The sequence below is a fragment of the Fundulus heteroclitus genome, unplaced genomic scaffold (assembly GCF_011125445.2).
Source record: "Fundulus heteroclitus isolate FHET01 unplaced genomic scaffold, MU-UCD_Fhet_4.1 scaffold_56, whole genome shotgun sequence".
Taxonomy (NCBI): domain Eukaryota; kingdom Metazoa; phylum Chordata; class Actinopteri; order Cyprinodontiformes; family Fundulidae; genus Fundulus; species Fundulus heteroclitus.
In genome coordinates this window covers 935,637-939,238 of record NW_023396989.1, presented here as the reverse complement: position 1 = coordinate 939,238, position 3,602 = coordinate 935,637, and the positions used below count along the sequence as shown (strand labels likewise).

The following is a 3,602-nucleotide window of genomic DNA, read 5'->3' as shown; positions in this document are numbered from 1 at the left end:
GTTGTTAGACAATGCTGCAAATATGGTTTGTGCAGTGAAAATAACGCAGCTGATGCATGTCAGCTGCTTCGCGCACACGCTGAACTTAGCCTCACAAGCAGGTCTAAAAATCCCCGCTGTGTCACGTCTGCTTGCTTGTGTGAGGCGTATAGCAGCATTCTTTCACCGAAGTACAACGGCAAACTACATACTGAAAGAAAAACAGAAGCTGCTTCAACTACCAGCGCACAAACTAACACTTGACGTGGTGACAAGATGGAACAGTGCACTGGACATGCTGGAGCGCTTTTTGGAGCAACAACCAGCTATCTCTGCTACTCTCCTTTCTCAAGACGTGCACAGGAATGAAAAAGATTTGTGCACCCTAACAGAGGAAGATGTAACAACTGCTGAGGATTTGGTCTGGGTGTTAAAACCGATGAAAGAAGCTACGTTGGTGATGTCGGAGGACAAGCAGCCAACTCTTTCCGGCATCGCCCCACTGCTCGCCCTGCTTCAGGATGCCTTCACCCCCAGCCTAGAAGACAGCGCTGTAGTCAGGGACTTAAAAGCTGCTGTAAAGAATAACTTGGGGACAAGGTATGTATTTTTATTTTTTTTTACTTTATGTGCCTTTTTTTAGTTTTTCAGTTGTAGGAGTCAGTGACCCATATTCCATCATGTACTTATCCTCACTCAAACTGTTACATCTTTTTTCCAAGATATGATGGACAAAAGGACACCTTGTATGCAGCGTCCGCGCTGGATCCTCGCTTTAAGGCCCTTCCATTCCTGTCTGCTTCAGAACAAAATGACACCTTCTCCAGGCTGCAGGCTGAGGCTGCCACTGCTGCACGTGATGTAAGTATTTAGAAATGTTTTAATTTAATAAGAGTGTTTTCACTGATGATTAAAAGATTGGATTAGAAAGAACATTACTTAATTTTAGAGTTAAATTATGCTCAATCTTTTTTTTTCTGTCCAATTCAACAGCAAGATGGTGGCAATGATACTGATAAAGAAGCTGAGGATACTTTGCCCAAGAAGCCAAAGAAATCCAGCACCTTGGAGTCTCTCCTTGGGACAGTCTATTCAACAACAGTAAAAGATCAGGGACTGAAAACTCCAGCAATAAGGGCTGAAGATGAAGTTAGAAGATACAAAGCTGAAAATCCTGCTGGGCTGAATGAAAATCCTTTGATCTGGTGGAAGTTAAACGAAAGGGAATATCCACTGTTGGCTCGCCTTGCAAGGCATTATCTTTGTGTCCCAGGGACCAGTATTGCATCAGAGAGGGTATTTTCAACAGCTGGTGACATTGTCACTGCAAAAAGGAGCTGCCTAAGCACAGATCATGTGAATGAACTTATTTTTCTCCACAAGAATCTCACAATTAATGAGAAGTGAAAAGAAAGACAATAATTTGACTTAGCAGTTCAACTTATTTTGTATTTATTTGCCAGTATTTTTTGGCCCTTAAAATAGAAAATCCCTTGATGCAAATTGCAGTGTTTAGTTAAAAAGTAAATACTTTTAATTATACAAATTTGCACTTTTGAGACAGTTTTGTTTACAAGTCTGCACTTTGTTTAATGTGAAGTGAAAAAATAAAATACATGTGTATTTCGCAACACAGTTGAGCCACTTTTATTATTGTAAGAGCAGATCGAATCGAACTTAATCAAAATCAAATCGATTCAGGACTTTGGTCAAAATACCCAGCCCTAGTCATATTAAAAAGGTTGTAAAACTGCCAAAAATAAGTTTATAAAGTTTCAGAAAGTTTAGAGCCTGTTTGCCATTTCCTGTTGTTAATGTTTTTAACAACAGGAAATGCCAAACATTTCTCTCAGGTGGGTTATTGTGTAACCTCCTGGTCAGAGGCAACCACCACAACAACAGATTACTGAGAGTTATTTACAACAGAACTTTTAAGATTCTAGATAGAAAACCTGTTCAAACACTTCTGTTAGGTTCTGCAGGAGTTAAATTTACTAAGTTCCGAAAACTGTATACAGTTTTTAATCTAAAATGAATGCATAAATGTTTGTATGAATGAACACCACCAGTTCTCTGTGAACTTGTGGTTCCACTCAGAGTAGTGGGCTCCGTCACCAAGCAGCCTCTGGTAAAAACGTTGAAGAGCCTCTGAGAAAAACATCTTTTGGACAGTCAGCTTTTTCTGTCCATGGCTCTAACCTGAGGACCTTCCTGAGTCCTGTTACATATGAGGTTACAGATGCTGGAACTGCAGACATCAGTGAACAGAAACAATAGATAAACCACGGACACTGGAGACTCAGAGGCTGACATACTTAGGTTGGACAGAATGACTGATTAGGGCTAAATGGGTAAATGGTTCCTAATAAGTAAACTCTTATTAAGAAATATCAACAGGACACCTCGAGTGTCTGCAATAAGATCAACTATCAGTAGAAGCAATTTTCAAGGTCACACTTTTTGCCTCAATACAAATGATAGATAAGATGCTCCTAATCAGACGGCTATAGTTCTAATATTTTTTTTATTTATATTTATTTTTTATGTATAGCTTAAATTTTGATCCCTAGCTTTGCTTTAGACAGTGTTCTCAATGTGCTAAATTATTCAGGAAAAACTATAATCTTTTCAAAAAACACAAGATGCTCATGAACTTAAAGATAAAATCATTGCTTGTACTGATGAATAATTATGTTGGACTAAGTGTAAATCAGTTCATTAAATGTTTTACCTTACACCAACTGAGATTTGGAAAGTTGTATATATTTAAAGGCAATACTTGCAGTGAATTCACTTGGTCAAAAGGAATATTAAGAAACGTGAGCACGGCGGCTCACAGGGCTATCGTCTACGCTTAGAACAGGAACCCTTGGAGGCAGAGACAGCAGGTAAGTGATCTTAGAAATGCTAGTGCTACAACAAGCAGAGGAGGAAGATTACTAACCTCTAGTGTTGGAATCGGGGACACAGAGTGCTGGATCGTGTTTAGATGAGGGGAGCTGGAGTTTGGAGGTCCAGAGACCGGCAGGGTTTCCAGAGCTGAAGGCAGGCAGGCAGGGTTTACAGGGCTTTTCCAGGATCGTGTTCCAGAGGACAGTCCATGATCGGGCCGAGAGAGCAGAAGTCCGGTGAGAGTCCAAGGGGCAATCCAGAGCAGGGTCAGGGCACAATCCAGGTCCGAAAACAGGCTACCTTCAGAGGCACACGGAGGTTAGTCAGGCTCGATTACTCACAGACCGAACGGGTCGGGTACACAGGCAGGTAGACCAAGTCCGGCAGGGGTCAGGCAGATTTGAATGTCCAGAGGCAGAGCAGGTCAGGCTTTCAGGCAGGTTAACAGAGTCAGACAAGGATCAGGCAGACTCGGTACCAGAAGGCAGAACAAGTCAGGTTACAGGCAGGCAGGCAAACAGGATGAATGCTGGATTAGTTTTACTGGGATGGCTCGAGATAATCTAGCACTGAGGACTGGTCAGAAGGCTGATTATATCGTGGTGGAAACAGGTGGATCAGGTGAGAGCTGATGGAAGACGGGGCGGAGCGGGGCAGGTGTGTGGAGTGACTGATCAGACCAGCATCAGTGCCGAGATCATTACAATGTTTCTGGGTCGAGTTTAGAGGAT

General features: G+C 42.0%; 1 long non-coding RNA gene across 1 annotated transcript; it reads left to right on the top strand.

Moving 5' to 3' along the window:
* The first annotated feature begins 480 nt into the window (after positions 1–480).
* LOC118561117 lies at positions 481–1,479 on the top strand. Its single transcript, XR_004929775.1, has 3 exons — positions 481–579; positions 702–840; positions 973–1,479. It is a non-coding gene; the product is annotated as an uncharacterized LOC118561117 (long non-coding RNA).
* The last annotated feature ends 2,123 nt before the right edge of the window (positions 1,480–3,602 follow it).